At 36.4% G+C, this 20,248-nt stretch overlaps 1 protein-coding gene and 1 non-coding gene across 3 annotated transcripts in view; both read left to right on the top strand.

The window, feature by feature from the left end:
* The window catches only part of TTC28 (tetratricopeptide repeat domain 28), an 896,291-nt gene that overhangs the window by 121,953 nt on the left and 754,090 nt on the right, over window positions 1–20,248 (top strand). The window lies entirely within an intron of this gene.
* LOC143685453 (U2 spliceosomal RNA) lies at window positions 8,175–8,365 on the top strand. Its single transcript, XR_013176677.1, has one exon. It is a non-coding gene; the product is annotated as a U2 spliceosomal RNA (small nuclear RNA).

Below are 20,248 nucleotides of genomic sequence, written 5' to 3'. Positions count from 1 at the left end.
TAGGTTGATTCTTTCTTGCATTTGGATATCAGCTTGAATATCACTGCCTAATGTAAAGTAACCACTTAGCCATCTGTAGTCACATTTTGTTTTTTCTATATCTCTTCTTATTACCAGATAAATTTGGGTTTTGTTTGTTTTTTGGTCATCTGCTTTTCCCCAATAGCATATATGCTTCATGAGATCAAGGAAATTGCTCTCTTTTTCACACTGTACTTTGTCAATAATAGTACCTGACTTGAGACATTTCAAACAGAGTCGAGAATTATCCTGGAGGTTATTCTTGTGTATTATATAGATATTCCTTTTTAGTTTATGTTATATTGGAGTGGCTGGAGGGAAGTAACTGAAACTGTTGAGCTGTGTTCCAGTACCTTTGATTCTTGAAGACAGTTGCATACAGATGTGACTTTTACAGTGTGACTGTGTGATTCTGAAAACCTTGTGTTTGATGCTTCTTTTATCCAGGGTATGGACAGATGAGTAAAACAATATGGATAAAAAAATAAAAGAATAATAGAGGGAACAAAGGGTAAAATAAATTGGATAGATGGAAACACTAGTGGTCAGTGAGAGGGAGGAGTAAGTAGTATGCCTGATATTTTTCTTTTTTCTTTTTATTTCTTTTTCTGGAATGTTATAAATGTTCTAAAAAGTGATCATGGTGATGAATACACAACTATGTGATGACATAGTGAGCTGTTGATTGTACCCCATGTATGGAATGTATGTGTGTAAAGATTTCTCCATAAAAATATTTAAAAAAAGAATGTTAAAAAAAGAACAGTGCCTGACATCTAGTTGATGCTTAATAGTTTGTTGAACAAAACCTACATGATACTTTGTTGTCTTGTGATGTACTAGACACCATGCAAAGTGCTGTAGAGATACAGATACTGTATCTAGAGATACTGCCAATTCAATAACTATAATATAAAAGTGTGAAGTTCTATAATAGGGGGATTCATAAAACTCTTTGGGCCCACAGATAAAAGAGAAATTAATTTCTCCTGGAGGTAAGTCAGAGGGTATTAGAGATGAGTTAATGTATTAGTGCTTCATATTTTACATGAATCCATTATCCTGAGACACTTTGCTGATGAGTTTACTTGAATTCTGATACTTCACTTAATCTTGCTGTTTACTTCTCTGTAAAAAGATAGTAGTGTATTGACCTCAAGAGTGTTGTAAGGTTAATCGTTTAATGTTGGCTGAGTGCTTTGAAAATGCAAAATGCTAAATAAGATCTGACATTCGTAATCATATTAATAATCACTTTCTATAATTAAGTTTTATTATATATAATTCCTGATTATTCAAATATACATAAATATGACACATCAAAAAAAAAGAGATTGTTTAGAAAAAGTCTACTTGTTATTTGACATGGACCTTTTGGAATGTATTGTTAGTAGAAAATAATGTGTGTGTTTTCTGTTTCTTCTAATATTTTCTCCGAAGAGTAGTAATTTACTGTAACCCCCAGGAGGCAGTATTATATTAAGAAGATTGTATGCTTAGGCATGCTAAATAGCCCCAAGAGTTTGTCAGTGATTATAGCTTGATTTAACCTGCAGAACTTCCTTTCTTATTGAACAGATAGTGAAGATTTCCACAGATCTTTTAACTTAACTTTTACTATAGCATAGTGCTATCTCAGGTTTAAGAGGGAATCCTATTTACTTTAGTGTTTGAAGTGTAATGATATGTAGAGTTTATTATATATACCTCAGTGTAACCTATATTATAATTTACTTTGTTGTACTGTGCTATACTATACTGTTCTTTCCTACTAGTTATGAATAGGTTTAAATTTTTATAAATTGAATCTTACTTTAAATGTAGTATGGCAATGAATTTCAATCTTTGTTTTAACCCTAAAGTACTCCGGGATAAGGGACACTTAAAACCCTAACACTGGGGCGGGCCGCGGTGGCTCAGCGGGCAAGAGTGCTTGCCTGCCGTGCCGGAGGACCCCGGTTCGATTCCCGGCCCCAGCCCATGTAAGAAACAAACAAACAAACAAAATATAATAAAACAAGAAAATGTTTAAAAATGTTTCCCTTTCTTCCTCCCTTCCTTCCTTCTCTGTCTTTCCTTCCTTTCCTCCCTCTCTCTAAAAAAAAAAAAAAAAAACCCTAACAGTGGCTAACTGCTTCAGTGGGTCTCAACTTCTAGTGATTTTCTTTCAGATCTCAGAGGGATTCATGTTACAATGTCTAATTAAAGAGCCCTGCTTCAAGGGTTAAGACTAGTCATCTTCACAGAATTAGGGTTAATGAACATTAAAAGAATGTTATTTTTAAGAATTAACTCCTGCATACCACTTATGTGTAAGGTATTTTAAAATTAACATATCAGCAACAGTTTTTACCTAAAGCATGGGAATTTTAACAGTGAAACAATCGGATATTTGTGGGTTCTCCTTATAGACTCCTCTGTGTGCTCCCATAATATCTTATCCTTATCCCTAGCCTATATACTAACTTATCACTCTGTATTATACTTGACTGTCTCGTCTGTAGCCTTTACTGGACTGTGATCTTCGTGAGGGCGGGGACTTTGTCTTGTTCATTTATGTGCCCCAGGTCTAGTTCAGTGTCTGTCACATAGAAGGTACTCAACAAATATTGTAAATGAACTCTGCATTTCTAGAATTGAGAAATTTTAAATAAAGATATTTAGTGCAGAAATAGAAATGAGCCATTTGCATATGTTCTCTGCTGTAGAAAGTGGGAATTACTTTATATAATGTGTATATCAGTAATTTTAGGAAATTTTGATTGGGAGTACTGGTTTCAGAACTTCCTGAAAGCATCAATGGACACTTAAATCTGGTTTTATTCTTCTAAGATGTTGAGGCTGACAAATTAGATATTTTCATAAATTGGTTCAGCACGTTGTTTCATTGATTACTGATTTTTGGGTATTATAAAGAGTTGATGGAGTCTAGCATTTTAACTTGTAAGTGTTGAGGCTTGATTTTAATTTTTTGTGCTATCCCCTACCCTCTTAAAAAAACTATTTCTGTATATAAGGCATTCTGTACTCCTTCTGGAGTTACAAAGGTATGAAATCTTCTTTTCCTTCCGTGACATTCTACCCTCATACTGACATGTATATTTTCCTGTTACTGATTTTAGAGTCAGTACATGTATAGTTTAGGCCATGCTCGTCAATCCAGGTAGCTTAAATAGGTTAGCAACTTAAAGCATTGTTCTTCTGTTGTTTAGTTCTTTAGACATAGCATCTGGCAAAAATTTGATTGACACTGAACTTTTACCTGCTTATAGTGTGATAGTTACATCCTCATCATTATCATGTGTCCCCCACAACCAGCCTTCTGGTTACATGGGTTTCTTTTTGTTTTCTCTGGTTGGAAAGTAAGCCAATGCTTTTAAAAATTCTTGAACCTCTAGGAATAAGATTTCTCACTATGATTATTAATTTATTTTTTTTGGACTCATAGACAGATACATGATACATGCAAAGAAGTGATTTTTAGTTATTTATTCTTTATAATATGTAAGGATTGAGAAAGTACTTAAAAACAAAGTAATTTCCTTTTTAAAGTAATATGGAAACCTGAAATTCGTTGGGTGAGAGAGAGAAAGAACTAGTTGCTAATAGTTTTGATACTACAAGTTATATGGGAAAATATTCTAGTGTTTCCTTTTACCCAGTTCCCCAGAATGTACCTTTTCAGTAACTTTGGTAGTTTATACAATCTCTGATTGAAATCGCTTAATTTATTGAAATTGCCAAATTATGCTCCTGACTAGTTCTCAACTTTAAGGGAATAAATGTTGAAATCAGTCTCATAATAAGATTAAAAGAAAGTTTTAGTTCTCTTCATGGATGAATGGATAAGCTTAACTTAATAGCAATTAAAAAATAATGCTGGAGACAAAATGGTCTCTAAAATTCAGTTTGTTTTTATAGTTTTATTTTCAGCATTGATGCCAGCCTCTGATCATAGCTTCTGGCGCTTTATTTGTGCCTTGATTATAGCACTTGGGAACTTTTTATTTTTGTCTTTGTATCTCTCATGAGTAATTGTTAAAAATTGCTCATGTAATTTTTACATGAATGAATGAGAAGATTTCTTTGGCCAAACTCAAGAAGACTTGACCAAATAGCTCTATAGCTGTGATCTTTTCCCTGTGAGTACAGGACCTCATTTCTGAGTAGTCATTTGTCCCTTCCCTACTCTACTACTCCTTACAGCTCTAAGATTGGATATGCAGTAAAGCTGGAAATAAACAGGGAAAAACAAAATCTCCAGGTCTGTGTGGAGTCATAAAATTAAGCATTATGTGGGTATGTAACTTTTAAATAATTATTTCATTTTTGAATAGATGACACAGTCAAGTAGTATAACATTCAAGAAGTTACAAAAGGGTATATAGGAAAAATAAATTTCCCTTCCATTCCTGTCTTCTGGCCATCCAGTTTCCCAGTCTAAAAGCAACTGCCATTAATAGGTTGTATTACCTCCTTCCAGGGGTATTTGATAAATGTTCAAATATCTACATATATATGATTGTTATCAGCCTAGAATTGATAAGGAAATAAGAGACATTTAAAATATCTTGGAAATAGGAAATTTTATCGGGGAATTAGGGCTTACATGAGTATTGAAAGAGCTGAGGGAGTGAACGTCAGGCAAGTGGTTCTGGAAGCCAGGGAAACAGACACTGAAGACTGAGGGTTCTCCAAAGCTGATAGGGAAACTGATTCAGTTCTCAAGTATCTTTGAGGAAACTCCCACCATGTATCTTGGACTCAGCAGTAAATCAGGTGATTCTTAAGCACTCGTGTAGGAGCCACTGTTAATCCAACTTCTTCCTATCTACTCCCAGCTATACTTTCAAAGAAAAATGGTTTCTGCTTTTCCCAAACCTCCTATGAGTCCCTCTCACTGGTAGAATTTAACCCAAACCTAATGGGGAAGGGAAGATTATTATAAGAAATATAAAGTAGACCTTAGAAGGTCAAGAGTTATACCAAATTGCCCAAATAATGGGCAATGGATTTTTGACATGGGAAAGCTGCTGTATCCCAAATGTGACTGAGATTTTCACTTGTGCTGTACGAAAGGGGTCTTATGTTTTTAATGAACGATAGTAAGTCAAGAAAGATTAAAGGAGACTCATGGGGGTACAGTGTCTTGAAAGTCAATGAAGCCAAAAGTTTCTAGAAGAGTGAAGTAATTAATGGTACACAACACTGTTATGAGTTCAAAAGGGAGGAGGAAAAAGAAATCTCCTGGGTTTGAAATTGAACTAATAATCATCAGTGAGATTCAGGTCATTTTTGTGAACCAGCCAGAGCAGAGATGTCTTTATGACTAGTCAATATAATCATAATAACAAATCACATAAGTGAAAAGATGTCTATCAAATCAGCTTTTGCTTTACTTACCATCTTTAAATTATATTTTTGAATCCTTTCAGTGGCATTGTTTACCTTATAAAATATTAATATCCAAATGGAATATAATATTCCATAATTGTCAGAGCAACTTAGTGTATACCTGGAAAATACTTCTTAGTTCTTATGTGTAAGTTATTTCCACTTGAGTTAAAAAAATCCTGTCATATTGTTTGTGATTCGTTGATTCCCAGACATTATCTTAAAAAGTACATGGACCAATGTCAGTTTCTTGGTTTTGATATTGCACTGTACCAATGTAAACATTGGAGGAAACTGGACTAAGAATTCATGGAACCTCAATTGTATTTTTTTTCTTTACTAGAGAAGTTGTGGGTTTACAGAACAATCATGCATCAAATGCAAGATGCCCATATGCTACTCTATTCTCTGTATTGGTGTAGAACATTTATTACAATTGGTGAAAGCACACTTTTATAATTTTGTTAATTTTGGATTCACTCTTTGTGTATTGCAGTTCGATGGATTTAAAAATTTTATTCTGTAATAAATAAAATATATATAACCTAACATTTCCCTTTAAATTACATAAATGCAAGCACGTTTTAGAGCTGTTGATTATCTTCACAATGTTGTGTTACCATCATCTCCACCTTCTATTTCCAAAACATTTCATTATTCCAAAAAGGAACCCGGTGCATTTTTAAAAAAATTTTTAATTTATAGTATAGTATATATACAAAGCAAAGAAATAAATAGCAATAGTTTTCAAAGCACTCTTCAAGAAGTACTTACAGGACAGATCCCAGAGTTTGTCATCATCTATCATGTGATCCTCTCAAATTTTTCTTTCTAGCTGCTCCAGAATATAGGAAGCTAGAAAGCTTAAATATTTTTTTATCATCACAAGTGACTTTTTTCCCTTCTTTTTTTGTGAAAAATAACATATATACAAAAAAGCTATAAATTTCAAAACACAGTACCACAATTAGTTGTAGAACATATTTCAGAGTTGGCATGGGTTACAGTTCTGCAATTTTAGGTTTTTAGTTCTAGCTGCTCTAAAATACCGGAGACTAAAAGAGGTATCAATTTAATGATTCAGCATTCATATTCGTTTGTGAAATCCTATCTTCTCTGTATCACTCCACCATCACCTTTGATCTTTCCATCCTCTCTTTAGGGGTGTTCGGCTATGGCAATTCTAAATTTTTCATATTGAAAGGGTCTTTCACTCATATGGGGTAGAGACGTAGAACTATCTGATATTCTGGAGAGGCTGGGCTAGGTTTCAGGACTTATCTGGACCAGGGACCCATCTGGAGGTTGTAGGTTTCTGGAAAGTTACTCTAGTGCATGGAACCCTCGTGGGATCTTATATATTGCCCTAGGTGTTCTTTAGGATTGACTAGAATGGTCCTGGTTGGGGGTAGTTAGATTTTGATTGGTAGCAAGGGCTAACTGAAGCTTGTGTAAGAGCAACCTCCAGAGTAGCCTCTTGATTCTATTTGAACTTAGCAGGGAGGGCAGTGATTTCACTTGCAGAGTTGGGCTTAGAGAGACTGAGGCCACATCTGAGCAACAATAGAGGTCCTCCAGACGTAACTCTTAGGCATGCCTATAGGTAGTCTAAGGTTCTCTGCTACCTACATAAGCATCACAAGAGTCAGCCTCAAGATCGAGGGCTTGGCCTATTGACTTTAGTAGCAGCCATTCTAGTGGATGTGAAATGATATCTCTTTGTGATTTTGATTTGTATTTTCCTAATGGCTAATGATGTTGAGCATGATTTTGTGTGCTGTTCTGGCCATTTGTTTATCTTCTTTGGAGAGATGTCTGTTCAAGTTTTCGTCCATTTTTTGATTGGGTTTTTTGTTAAGCTGAAAGATTTCTTCATATATTCTGGATATTAAACCTTTATCTGGTATGTGGTGTGCTGGTTTGAAAGGATGTATGGACCCTAGAAAAGCCGTGTTTTAATCAAAATCCCATTTTGTAAAAATGGCAGAATAATTCTTATTCAGTACTGTATGTTTGAATCTGTAGTTAGATTATCTCCCTTGAAATGTCACCCAATCAAGAGTAGTTGTTAAGCTGGAAAAGGGGAGATGTGTCTCCACCCATTTGGGTGGGTCTTGATTGGTTTACTGGAGTCTATAAAAGAGGAAACATTTTGGAGAATGAGAGATTCGGAGAGAGCAGAGAATGCTGTGGCACCATGAAGCAGATATTCCAGGAGCCAGCGACCTTTGGAAACGAAGAAAGAAAATGCCTCCCGGGGAGCTTCATGAAACAGGAAGCCAGGAGGAGAAGCTAGCAGATGATGCTGTGTTCGCCCTGTGCCCTTCCAGATGAGAGAGGAATGCTGAGCGTGTTCAGCATGTGCTTTTCCAGATGAGAGAGAAACTTTGACTGTGTACACCACATTTCAAAATATTTTCTCCTGTTGTGTAAGTTGTTGTTTTACTTTCAGGATAAAGTCTTTTGAGGCTCAAGAGTTTTTTGTTTTGATGAGGTCCCATTTATCTGTTTTTTTCTTTTGTTGCTTGTAACTTTGGGTGTAAAGTCTGAAATACCGTTGCCTAACACAAGGTACTGAAGCTGCTTCTCTCCATTTTTTTCTAGTAGTCTGGTAGTTCTGGCGCTTATATTTAGGTCTTTGATCCACTTTAAGTTGACTTTTGTTCCTTCTCCTTCTTTTACAAATGAAGATCCAGCTTTCCCAATTGAGTAGAGACAGCCTCTTATAAAAAATCAGTTGGCCATAAAAGTGAGGGTTGTTCACTTCTCAGCCTTTTGGCTAAGATCAAGTGTAGTATCTGTTCTTATCAGTTTAATATCTGATACGTCCTCTATCCGAGGACAATATATTAAATGGATTTTTGGAATTGAGAAATGGAATAGGAGCTTGCTCCATCCACTTCACGTATTGACCTGGTATTGCAGTACCTCCAGGAATGGTGCACCCTCCTCAGGGTAATAATAAATGTGTAAAAAGTCAAAAAAAAAAGTGAGGGTTGGTTTCTGAGCTTTCAGTTTGATTCCGTTGGTCTGTATGTCTGCGGTTATACCCAAACCTTACTGTTTTGATTATTGAGGCTTTGTAATAAATTTTAAGATTGGAAGTATGAGTCATTACTTCATTTGTCTATTTCAAGATGGCTTTACCCTTCCATGTAAATCTGATGATTGACTTTTCCATACAACCACAAAGAAGGTGGTTGTAATTTTGTTTGGGATTGCATTGAATCTGTTAATTGCTTTGGGTAGGATTGACATCTTTAACAAAATTTAATCTTTTAATCCATGAACATGGAATGTCCTTCCTTTATTTAGGTCTTATTTATTTTAGTAATGTTCTGTAGTTTTCTATGTATAAATATTTTACATCTTTGGTTAGATTTATTCTTTTAGTTGCCATTGTAAATGGATTAAAAAAAATTCTTACTATGATTGTTCATTGCTTATATAGAAACACTATTACTTTGTCTTTACAAATTTGTTTGTAAAGTTTACGAACACTATTGATTGAGTCTTCTTGGAGTTTTTCAGGATTTTCTGTAGATAGAATCATGTCATCCAGAAATAGGGAAAATTTTAGTACTTCTCTTCCACTTTGGATGCCTTTTATTTATTTTTCTTGATTAATTGCTCTGGCAAGAACTCCCAGTACAATGTTGAATAGCAGTATTGACAGTGGACATCCTTATCTTGTTTCTGGTCTTAGAGGGTGTATTAGCTAGGGTTCTCTAGAGAAACAGAATCAGCAGGAGATATCTGTAGATATAAAATTCATAAAAGTGTCTCATGTAATGGTGGGGATGTAGAGTCCAAGGTCTGTATGGCAGGCTGCAAGCTGGCGACTCCAATGAAGGTCCTCAGCGAACTCTCAGGAGAGGCTGGCTGGACAACCATGGGAATGTAAGGGTCCAAGGTCTGTAGGGCAGGCCGCAAGCTGGTAACTCTGATGAAGTTCTTCAGTGAACTCTCAGGAGAGGCTGACTGGACAATCATGGGAATGGAAGAGTCCAAAATCCATAGGGCAGGCTGAGAAGCTGGTGACTCAAATGAAGGATTGGACGAACTCCACAGGAGAGGTTTGCCAGCTGAAGCAGGAAGAGTGACTGTCTCTTCTGAATCCTCCTTAAAAGCCTTCTGGTGATTAGATTAAGCATCCCTCATTGCCAAAGACACTCCCCTTAGCCGATTAAAAACAGCTGTGGATGCAGCCAGCATAATCATGATTTAAGTACATGAAATGTCTTCATTGCAACTGATAGGCCAGTGCTTTCCTGACCAGATGACCAGACACCACTACGTGACCAAGTTGACACATTAACCTGTACATGAGAGAGAGAAAGCTTCATGTCTTTCACCATTAAGTAGGATGGTAGCTGAGGGTTTTTCATATAAGTCCTTTAACATGTTGAGGAAGTTTCCATCTATTCCTAGTGTTCTAAGTATTTTTATCAAAAAGAGGTGTGGGATTTTGTCAGAAGTCTTTTCTGTATCAAATGAGGTGATCATGTGGTTTTGTTCCTTCATTCTGTTAAAATGGTTGATTACATTAATTGACTTTCTTAACATTGAATCACCCTTGCATACCAGGGCTAAATGGTGTAGAATTCTTTTAATATGCTGTTGGATTCAGTTTGATAGTCTTTTGTTGTTTTTTGCATCTATATTCATAAGAGTTACTGGTATGTGATTTTCTTTTCTTATAGTATGTTTATCTAGCTTTGGTTTGAGGGTGATGTTGGCCTCATAGAATGAATAGGCAATGTTTACTCCTCTTCCAATTTTTTGGAAGAGTTTGAGCAGAATTGAGTTAAGACTTCTTGTAATGTTTGGTAAAATTCTCCCTTTGGACTTTTCTTTGCTGGGAAGTTTTTGATTACTGATTCAATCTCTTTACTAGTAATTTGCTTGTTGAAATCTTCTATTTTCTCTTGAGTCAGTGTAGGTAGTTTGTGTGTTTCTAAGAATTTGTTCATATCATCTAGTTGGTCTAATTTGTTGGAGTACAACTGTTCATAGTATCCACTTGTAGTTCTTTTTATTTCAGTGAGTTTGGTAGTAATGCCCTCCTTTTCATTTCTGATTTTTATTTGTATCCTCTCTTCATTTCTCTTTTTCACCATAGCTAAAGGTTTGTCAATTATTGGTCTTTTCAAAAGACCAACATTTGTTTTGTTGATTCTCCTTATTGTTTTTATTGTTCTCTATTTCCTTTATCTCCACTGTAATTTTTATTTCCCTCCTCCTGCTCCCTGTGGGTTTAGTTTGCTCTTCTTTGTCTAGTTCTTCCAGTTGTGAAGTTAGGCCTCTGATTTGAAGTCTTTCTTCTCTTTTTAAATGTAATCATTGAGAGGTGTAAATTTGCCTCTCAGAATGCCTTTGCTGCATCCCATAAATTTTGATATTTTGTATTTTAATTTTCCTTGATGTATTTCTTAATTTCCCTTGTAATTTCATCTTTATCCCATTGGTTGTTTAAAAGTATGTTTAATTTCCATGTATTTGTGAATTTTGCATTTCTCCCTCTGTCATTGCTTTATACCTTCAATATGTTGTAGCCAGATAATATACATTCTGTGATTTTAATATTTTTTAATTTATTGAGACTTGTTTTGTGGCCCAGCATATGACCTATCAAATGATCCACATGCATTCGAGAAGAATATGTATTCTGTTTTTGTTGGTGGAACTACTTTATGTATGTCTGTTAGGTCTAGTTGGTTTAGAAGATCATTTAGGTCTTGTACTTCCTTATTGATATTTCACTAGATGTTCTGGGCATTACTGAGAGTGGTGTATTAAAGTTTCATACTATTAATGTGGGACCATCAATTTCTCCCTTCAGAGCTGTCAGTATTTGATTCATTTATTTTGGGCCTCTGCTTTTAGGTGCCTATATATTTATAATTGTTGCATCTTCTTATTAATTGGCCTTTTTATATAATGACCACCTTTGTCCCTTGTGACTGTTTTGGCCTAATGTTTATTTTATCTGATATCAGTATATCTATCCCAGTTTTCTTTGATTACTTCTTGCATGGAATATATTTTTTTCTTTTGCTAAGCTTCCCCATTGCTCATTCATTGTTTTCTTTATATCTTTTAATTTAAAGTGAGTCTTGCAGTCAGCCTATAATTGAGACATGCTTTTAAAAATAAATTCCATTTTCTGCTTTTTGAGTGGACAGTTTAATCCATTTACATTTACTACTGATAATGCAGGACTTTCTTCTGCCATTTTGCTATTTTTTAGCCTTTGTTAGTCTTCTACCATTTTTTTCCACAATTGAACTGCCTACTTTTGTGTTTATTTGATTTTTTTGAGTGTTGTGCCATCTTGAGTCCTTTATCTTTTCAATCTGGATGTATTTTTCATCTATTTTTCCTTGTGTCTACCATGGGGTTAAAGTTTAACATCCCAAATATGTATCAGTCATATTTGGTATGATACCAACTTGACTTCAATAGTATAAACATATACTTTTCCTAGGCTCCTCTGTCCCCACACCTTTTTTTATATTTCTTACAACTTAAGCCTTTGTACATTGTTTGTCCCAAACCATAGCTTTATCATTACATTTTTTGCATTTGCATTTTAGCACATGTGGGAAGTAAGAAGTGGAATTACATACCAAATAATGCAATACAGTAATGCTGACATTTATAATTACCCAATTGGTTACCTTTACCAGAGGTCTTTATTTCTTTATGCCACTTTGAACCATTGTCTAGTGTCCTTTTCTTTCATCCTGAAGAATTCTTTTTAGTATTGCTTCTAGGGCAGGTCTAGTGATGATGGACTCCCTCAGCTTTTGTTTATCTGGGAATGTCTTATCTCTCCTTCATTTTTGAAAGTCTTGCCAGATATAAAATTCTTGGTTGGCAGTTTTGTTTCAGCATTTTAAGTATTTCAATTCACTGCCTTCTTGGCTAGCTCTTTCTGATGAGAAATCATCACTCAGTGTAATTGGGTCTGTTCCTTTTACATAACACACTGCTTTCCTCTTTCTTGTAGCTTTCAAAATCTCTTCTTGTTCTTTGTGTTCAGTAGTGTGATCAATATATGACGGTATATTTTCTTCATGTTTATCTTGTTTGGTGTTCTCTGCATTTCTTGGATGTACAGTTCATGTCTTTTGCTAAGTTTGGGTAGTTTTCTGTCATTATTTCTTTGGCTATTCATTTTGCCCATTTCTTTTTTTCCTTCTCCATATGGGACTCCCATAATGCATATATTAGTATACTAAATGGTTTCCCAGAGTTGTCTTAGGGTCTTTTCAACTGTTACATTTTTTGTTTTCTTTCTGCTCCTTAACCTGACTTGTTTCAGTTATCTTGTCTTTCAGTTCACTGATTCTTTCTTTTGCCAGCTCTGTTCTGCTCTTGAAACCTTCCTGGGAATTTTTCACTTCAGTTATTGTGGTCTTCAACTCCAATAGTTTTGTTCAGTTCTTTCTTAGAATTTCTGTCTCTTTACTAAGATCTGCACTTTGTTCCTTCATTATTTTCTTTCTCTGTATTTTTCTTCATCTCCTTGAGAAGTTTTAAGATTCATTTTTACAAAAGTCTTTATTTGGTATGTCCATGTTCTGGTCTTTTTTGTTGTTGTTTTTGGAACTTTTATCCTCTTCCTTAGGATGAATCGTCATTTCCTGTTTCTTTGTTTCTCTTATACTCTTGTTGCACACAGGAGTTCCTCTGTTTACAGGAGTTTGAATCCTCCTTCTGTTTCCCAGGAGACAGACTTCCCTCTCCTAGCTATTTGAATCAGGCAAACTTTTGCCTCAGACTGTCTACCTCTTTAGTTTCTTATACTCCTTTTGTTGTTTTAATGCTTTCACCTGGAGGGCAAATTCTGGAAGGGGAGTATGTGGGAGAGGAGTTTCCCAAGTCAGTCTTTCCCAGCCCAAACAGTGCCAGGACCCACAAAGGGGGCAAAAACAAGTTCCAAAGTACCCTGTGCAGGTTATCTGGAAGGGTGCCAGAGGTTCTTCCATTATTTCCCAAAGTTGAGTTTTCTTTACCTGCCCAGCAGTTGCAGCCCTTCATCTTACTGTGCTCCACAGCTCTGAGGAAGCTGAGCATCTTTACTTTCCTCCACCACTACCTTTGTCTGGGGTGAGGGTGGGAGGCATTTAGAACAGTGGCCTGCAGAGCTGGGTGCCCAGTGATCCAAAGTTGCTAAATCAAAAGCTGTGATCAAAAGTAGGTAAAGAAGATCTTTGATCTTTAGATCTACTTTCTAAAGTGATAATTGTATCAACTTAGTTTTATCTGCAAATAATGAATGAATTTTCAATTCTGTGTGTTGACAGAAAATTTGCAGTAGGATATGGTCCCTTATAGATTAAATCCATATTTTTATTGTCTTATGAATAAGGGCTGAAGCCATTATGAGGGTAATACATTTTCTAATGTGTTTGTTAGGTTAGATTGAAGAAAAAAGAATAGGGCCTTATGGCTCTTTGCTGTGTTGGGGCATTGGCAATTACAGACCACTGGCATACATAGTTTGGTTCTTCATTCAAGAAATATTAATTGCAAGCTGTGGTATATACATACGATGGAATGTTATGCAGCTGTAAGACAGGATAAAGTCATGAAGCATGTAAAAACATGGCTGGATCTTGAAGAAATTATGCTAAGTGCAATTAGCCAGAAGCAAAAGGACATGTATTGTCTCACTGATATGAACTAACATTATGAATGAACTTAGAGAATTTCAGTTAAGAACATAGGTTATCAGGAGATAGAAATAGGGTAGAGATTGGGTAATTGGTGCAGAAGGAATACAAATTGTGCACCAGGATTAGTTGTAAAAATTCAGAAATGAATAGCACAATACAACCTGATTGTAGCACAATAACATAAGTTGCAGTGATGGAGGCTGAATGTGAATATGATAGAAGGAGAAGGGTTGGGGACATGTATGAAACCAGAAGGGAAGATAGATGATAAAGACTGATATGATATAATTTAGGAATGCCTAGCATGTAAAATGATAGTGATTAAATGTGCAAATTAAAGAATGTTTTTGCATGAGAAATATGCTGGTTTGAAAGGATGTATGTCCCCTAGAAAAGCCATGTTTTAATCTAAATCACATTTTGTAAAGGCAGAATAATCCCTACTCAATACTGTATGTTTGAAACTGTAGTCAGATCATCTCCCTGGAGGTGTGATTTAATCAAAAGTGGTTGTTAAGATGGATTAGGTGACGACATGTCTCCACACATTTGGGTGGGTCTTGATAAGTTTCTTGATAAGTTTCTGGAGTTCTATAAGAGAGGAGACATTTTGGAGAGTGGGAGATTCAGAGAGACCAGAGAAGAACAACATAGCCATGAGAAGCAGAGTCCACCAGCCAGCAACCTTTGGAGATGAAGAAAGAACATGCCTCCCGGGGAGCTTCATGAAGCAGGAAGCCAGGAGAAGAAGCTAGCAGATGATGCCGTGTTCACCATGTGCCCTTCCAGATGAGAGAGGAACCCTGAACTTCATCGGCCTTCTTGAACCAAGGTATTTTTCCCTGAGTGCCTTATATTGGACGTTTCTATAGATTTGTTTTAATTGGGACATTTTCTCGGCCTTAGAACTGCTAACTAGCAACTTATTAAATTCCCCTTTTTAAAAGCCATTCCGTTTCTGGTATATTGCATTCCAGCAGCTAGCAAACTAGAACAAGGAAGAACAAAGGAATGTCAGTATTGTAAGGTGTTGAAAATATATGGTATATGGGAAAAAATATAATCAGTGCAAGCTAGGGTCTGTAGTTAACAGTAACATTGTAATATGCTTCCATTGAATGTAATAAAGGCATTATGCCAAAACTAAATGTCAGTGGATAGGGGGATTGGGATAGGGGTATGGATTCTTTGTGGAAGAAAAGGAAATGTCTTCAGGTAGAGTATGGTGGTGAAGGCATGTCTAAACACTTAGGCTGGATTATATAACGTGAATAAAACTATTTAAAAATGAACAGACAGAAGAAACAAGTGCTAAAGAAAATGCAGAAAAGAGATGTACCTATTCACTGTTGGAAGGGAAGTGAGAGGTGCAGTCCCATGGAGGGCAGTGTGATGATTCCACAGGAAGCTAGGAATTGGTTTGCCATATGATCCTGAAACCCTGTTACCCAGTATATACCCGGAGGAACTGAGTATGGGGACAGGAATGGACATTTACAAACTGGTGTTTATGGCAGCAGTGTTCCCATTCCACAATTAACAGAGGTGGCTTAAGGATGCAATGACTGAGGAATGGAAGGGGGAACTATGGTATATACATCCGATAGACTACAGAAAGGCCACAAGAGGGAATGAAGTTGTTAGGCATACAACTAGGTAAATGAACCTTAAGGGCTTTATGCTGAATCAAATCTCTCAGGAACACATAGGTAAATATTATCATGCCTCAATCATATGGACTAACTATAATATAAAAATTCAGTAATCTAAAGTTTAGAGCCTGGAATTTCAGTTTGAGTCATGTTGTAAAGGGTTCTAGATTGTTAGCTCTTACAGCAGTCATATATATTCAGGAGGTGTAACTGTTAATTCTCAATTCTCAGATACTGAGCTGTTTGTATATAATATGGTCTTTCCCAGAAACTTTGGGTATTTATGTAACATCTGAGACTCAGACTTAGAGCTCTGAAGCTATGAAAGCCAGCAGTACCCCATACAGGAACTGTTTAAAAAGTTGAAAAAGTGATCAAACATTGAGTAGAGATATGAATAAAGCTGGTCTGGATAGGACTGAGGTATATCTGAAGACTGGGTAAAGGATCATATTATCCATATTTTAAAATTTCAACTTCCATGTGAGACTAAAGGGAGAGATGTTTATTTGGTGCAAAATTTAGATTTTGGCTAGTTCATTTCCTAATTTAACTTGTGTGGTCAGTTTAATTGTACCATAAATATATGGAATCTTGAATAGGGTATGAGATTTTTTTGGTTTGTCCAGGTTTGTGCGATGCCCTGATAAATCCCAGAGTGATTTGGATAGTGTATAAAGAAGTATTTGCAAAGCCCCCTTGGGGGAATGGTAAGAAAGGGGAAAATATTCAACTTCCCCATTTGGAGAATTTCTGATGTTCTTGCAAGCAGTGGGGACAACCAAATCAATAGGCCAAGCCCTCGATCTTGGGGTTCGCCCCCATGAAACTTATCCCTGCAAAGGATAGGCTAAGCCTACTTAAAATTAGGCCTAAGAGTCACCCTCCAGAGAACCTATTTTGTTTCTGAGGTGTGGCCTCTTTCTCTAAGCTGACACAGCAAGTGAACTCACTGCCCTCCCCTCCAAATGGGACATGTCTCCCAGGACCTGATGAGTCCGGACCTGGCATCAAGGAATTGAGAAAACTTTCTCAACCAAAAGGGGAAAAAGAGAAATGAGACAAAATAAAGTGTCAGTGGCTGAGAGATTTCAAACAGAGTCAAGATGTTATCCTGGAGGTTATTCTTATGCAGTATATTCCCTTTTTAGTTCATGGTGTGTTGGAGTGGCTAGAGGGAAGTACCTGAAACTGTAGAGCTGTGTTCCATTAGCCATGTTGTATAATGATACAGTTTTTACAGTGTGACTGTGTGATTGTGAATACCTTGTGTTTGATGCTCCTTTTATCTAGGGTATGGACAGATGAGTAAAAAATATGGATAAAAAATAAACAAATAATAGGCAGAACAAAGGTTTAAATAAATTGAGTAGATTGAAATTCTCGTGGTCAATGAGAGGGAGGGTAAGGGATATGGTATGTATGAATGTTTTTCTTTTTTTTCTTTTGCTGGAGTGATACAGATGTTCAAAAAAATGATCATGGTGATGAATACATAACTATGTGATGATATTGTGAGCCAGTGATTGTACAACATGTATGGAATGTTTATATGTCAAGAATAGTGGTATGTTTAAGTTTTTACAATAAAAATATTTTTTAAAAAAAAAAGTTAATCGAGTGCCTCCTGTTTGGTGGATACTGTTTTATAACTCTTGAGATATATTTGTGAACCAGAAGAAAAAGTTGCTAGCTTTCTGGTGAGACAAGACAAAAATAAGCAATCAAAAGAAATATATGGTACATTAGAAAGTGATGTGCTGTGGGAAAAAAAGTGCTGTTGTGGGTGGAGGGACGCCCCAAAGGTATTTGTTAGTGCTGGTAGAGGGTAGGAGTCAGGGTAGGTTTTATGCAGAAGGTAACATATAAGCAAAGCATTAAGGGATGTGAGGAAGTTAATGCTCACTTCATGTTTTATATGAAGATAAAACAGATAAAGTAAAGGGCAGGAGAGTATTGGTGCATATGAAGAAAGAGTTTCATATGACTGGAGCAGAGTGAGCAAAGGGGAAAGTAATAAGACTTAGATTTAGAATGGTAATGCAAACCTAATTATATGTGCATTGGAAACCATTTTAAGGTCTCCATTTTTTGTTTTAGAAATGTGGAGCTATTAGGTGGTTTTGAGCAGAGAAGTGACATGATCTGTTTATCTTTTAAAAGGATTACTCTCCTGCCATGATGGAGACCTGGGTTTGATTCCCAGTGCCTGCCCACATGGGGAAAACAAAAAAAAAAGAATCACTCTGCCTCCTTTATTGAGACTAGACTCAAAATGGATGAAAGTGCAGAGACCTGGTAGGAGGCCATTGCAGTAATCCATGTGAGAGATGAGTATGGCATTGTGAAGAAATTGAGAAGTAGTCAGATTCTGGATATATTTTGTTGTTTCAACAATATTTTCTGACAGTTTGGAGTGATCAAGGATGATTCCAAGGTGTTTTGTCTTAGCAACTGGAGGATAGAGTTGTTACCAACTGAAATGGAGACTGTGTTTGGAGCTGGATTGGGAAGAAGATTAGGAGTTCAGTTTTGGACACATAGAGTTTGAAATACTTAAAATAAATCCAAGTAAATTGTTGAAGAGTCAGTTAAATATATAGGCCTGGAGTTTGGGAGAGAGTTCTCAGCTGGAGATACAAATTTATTTTTAATACTATGATATTCAATGGACTTCTAAGGAGAATTGGAAAAGAGAAGTCCAAGATTGAGTCTGGAGATGCTTTTTCATTCAGAGGTCAGAGAAGAAAAACCATAAGCAAAAGAAATTGAGAAGGAGTGATGAGTGATGTAGAAAAAAACAAGAGAGTATGGCATTCAGGAAGCCATGATATGCCTCATAACTGGATTAGTTAATCATGAGCATGAACAAGATATTTAAAATATGTATGATATCAGAAGATGCTTTGTGATTATCATTTATGGAAGTTGAAGGTTTAGTTTTTTCTTTGTTTTTCCTTTAATGCAGTATGGCAAGGGTCACATTTCATTCTTATTCCATGTGAGTATCCCCTTTGTTCTAGTTTGCTAGCTGCCAGAATGCAATATACCAGAAACAAAATTGCTTTTAAAAAGGGGAATTTAATAAGTTGCTAGTTTACAATTCTAAGGCCGAGAAAATGTCCCAATTAGAACAAATCTATAGAAACGTCCAATCAAGGCATCCAGGGAAAGATATCTTGGTTCAAGAAGACTGATGAAGTTCAGGGTTTCTCCCTCATCTGAAAGGGCACATGGTGAACATGGCATCATCTGCTGGCTTCTTCTCCTGGCTTCCTGCTTCATGAAGCTCCCTGTGAGAAATTTTCCTTCTTCATCTCCAAAGGTCACTGGCTGGTGGACTCTGCTCCTCGTGGCTATGTTGTTCTGCTCAGCTCTCTGAATCTCTTTCTTTCTCCAAAATGCTTCCTCTTTTATAGGATTCCAGTAAACTAAAGACCCACCAAAAATGGTGGAGACACGCCTCTACCTAACCCAGCTGAACAATCACTCTTGATTAAATCACATCTCCAGGGAGATGATCTAATTACAGTTTTGAACATACAGTACTGAATAGGGATTAGAAGATATGGCTGTCTTTACAAAATGGGATTAGGATTAAAACATGGCTTTTCTAGGGTACATACATAATTTCAAACCAGTACACCCTTATTGCAGCACTATTTGTTGAATTTTTGTTTTGTTTCTCATTTGTTTGCTTGTTTGTTTGTTTGGGAAGTGTATGGGCCAGGAATTGAAATGGGTCTCCCACATGGCAGGTGAGAATTCTAACACTGAACTACCCTCACATCCTCGAGGGTTTTGTTTAAATGGACATGGATGTTGGTTATAACTTTTCAGAAATGTCCTTTGATTGAAAAGAAAAAAAAAAACACCCAACAATTACTGTAATTGTTTTTCAAGAGTTCTTTGATCCTGGTAATTAATTTCATAAGCATATTTTTTGTAACTGTGTTGAAGAGTTTGCAACTTTTGGAGATTTGTCCTAAATTTTTACTGGGGAAGATTTTCTAGGGAAGACCCTTATAAGATTTAGAAATTAGAAGATGCCCATGAAATCAAACAGTAAGGTATAGGATCTTGTCAAGTTTCCTGTTATTTTTACAGTTCAACTAAGCATAATTGAAGTAAGTTGCCAGAAACCTCATAGGCTCTGTAAAACTGGATTTACGGGACTTCTGGGAAGATGATGGAGTAGGGTAGAATGTATTCACCCCTGCTCCATATAACAAGATAGAGGATGGGATAAAAATGACTGGGATTGCAGTTCTGAGGGTGAGTTATTAGGGAGGGTAATCAGTATTTCTTAGGGAGGAGTGAGGTGGGGAGATCAGAGCTGAGAGGGCAGGGTGGGACTGATCAGCTGTGATCTCTACTGGGGGTGGGCAGCGGCATGCAGGGAAGTGTGCATCTGAGGAAATTGATCATTCCTGCACTCCAGCTTGACCTAGCTGCTGGCTGAGTAAACCTCCCCACGTGGCCCTTCAGCCAGCAGCA

This window comes from Tamandua tetradactyla, chromosome 5, assembly GCF_023851605.1.
Source record: "Tamandua tetradactyla isolate mTamTet1 chromosome 5, mTamTet1.pri, whole genome shotgun sequence".
Lineage (NCBI taxonomy): Eukaryota > Metazoa > Chordata > Mammalia > Pilosa > Myrmecophagidae > Tamandua > Tamandua tetradactyla.
The sequence above is the reverse complement of the archived record's forward strand: the minus strand, read 5'-3'. Positions and strand labels throughout refer to the sequence as shown.